Genomic DNA, 2,079 nt, shown 5'->3' with positions numbered 1-2,079 from the left:
CTTCCTGTAGTCTGCTCCTGCTGCCCAGGGGTCTGCCTGGGCGAGCCTGGGCACCTCAGGCTCGGCTGGGCCACCCGCCCAGTAGGGCCCTGCCCCAGTTGGGCTGTACACCCAGCCACACAAAGACGGATTTCACTCCAGGCTAAGTGTTTTGTTGCTGAATCATTTGCATTCATTAAAAGTAGTGAAGGGTGAGTGATATTTAAGGCAACAAGACGGTTTTGCTGGAAGCTGCTGCCTTAGAACCTCATTAAGAATTCTTGGGGCTGGGGAGAGGATGGGTGCAGCTCATTCAGAGCTTACTTAACTTCTGACTGCCTTGGGCATCGGCCAGCTACTAAAATATGAAAAATGTTTGCCCAGCAGCCCCCAGAGCTTGGTCAGACTGCCCTGGCCAAAGAAAACACACACTTACAATTCATTATTTAGCCGCCTCCTGCGTGCTTGCTCCCCATCTCTTCCTCCCCTGGGACCTGCTGAGTTTGGGGGGGCGGGGTGGGCAGGAAGGCCCCTTCGTACCTATTTTAAAAGGAAGGCTGGCCTAAAGCAAGTGCTGTCTGCATTCACCCTACCCCATCCCACCCCCACTCTCTTCCCAGGCTATTTCACACCATCTTTGCTGAGAGCTTTGGGGGGGGGGGGGGTGTTGTGAGGGTTTGCTATTTTAAACAGAGCCACCACAGATATCCTTGTGCCTAGCTTTGCCCTGGTACTTGTATATCTGCAGAATAAATTCCCAGAAGTGGAGCTGTTCTGTCAAAGGATATGAACATATCAAATCTGTGTTAAAATTTTTATCTTGATGTCATCATTTTTCTGGGGAAGGGTTTTCTGGGGAGGGAGAAATTTCGGAGTCACCACTGTACAGTGGCCTGTGAAAATCACACGGAGTGTTACTGTGGGAAAACTGGTCAGCATGGCTCACATGGGGGGCATCTTCCTCACGAGGAACCAGAGGATTTAGCATCTGGACCAGACACTGTTAATGATTATGCCAGGACAACCAACGGAGGCCAGGGTTGTTCCCCGTCACTTGGGGTACAGTAGCCCAGGGCCCACCAACGATCGTGTTCCGTGACCTCTGAGGCCACGTATGTCTTCCCTTGGAGCTCTCTCTGAATTAGCTGCTCCTTTTTACTTTCCATCAGGTGTGCTCTTTCTTTTCTTTAAAAAAAAAAATATTTTATTGATTTTTTTACAGAGAGGAATAGAGAGTTAGAAACATCGATGAGAGAGAAACATCCATCAGCTGCCTCCTGCACACCTACTGGGAATGTGTTCGCAACCAAGGTACATGCCCCTGACCGGAATCGAACCCGGGACCTTTCAGCCCGCAGGCCGATGCTCTATCCACTGAGCCAAACCAGCCAGGGCTCGCCCCCACCTCTTGATGATGAGCTTGGTAGGGTGGGTTGAGTTCTGGTCCTCTTTTCCCACAAAGCCTAACGTGGTCCCAGATGCTCAGGGGTTGCTCAGGAATTTCTTGGATTCCCAAGACCAGAATTCGAGTCCTGGAAGTAGTTTAACTTTTCTGAATTCCATTTTGAAAGGTTAGAGTCAGTGGTGCGTGGACAGGCTAAATAGCCATCTCAGACCGTGAATAAAGAAGAATTGAATTTATTTAAGGAAAAGGAGGTGGGGGGAAGGGATATCCAGAGGGAAGGGCTACACAGCACTGAACCAGAGGGTACTGGGTCCATGATGGCAGCAAAAATATACTTAGGACAGTGAAACAAGGAAGGGCATCGGAGAAGCAACAGGAGAGCCCAGACTGGGCTGCTCTGGCTCACTGAGAAGTCAGAGAAAAGGGGACCTTGGGACAGGTTCAGGGGGTTAGCCCGGGAAGAGCCGCCGCTGCCCATTGCTCCCCTGGTTGCAAATCTCACTGGGTCCCTGAGAGGTTAGGGGATACGTGCCTGTGGGGGAAAGAGAGGGAGGGAGTGGCAGTGGCGTGCTCCTTGGAGGGAGAGCACACACTGGGCCCTTTTCCTGGCACTGGGTCCCTTGTCCTGAGTGTATTTATCTCTTTCTTGGAGGTGGAAATTTTAGGAGAGGTCTCAGGGGAGGGTCTCAACAGAA

The sequence above is a fragment of the Myotis brandtii genome, unplaced genomic scaffold (genome assembly GCF_000412655.1).
Source record: "Myotis brandtii unplaced genomic scaffold, ASM41265v1 scaffold143, whole genome shotgun sequence".
NCBI lineage: Eukaryota > Metazoa > Chordata > Mammalia > Chiroptera > Vespertilionidae > Myotis > Myotis brandtii.
Note: the sequence above shows the minus strand (reverse complement) of the source record.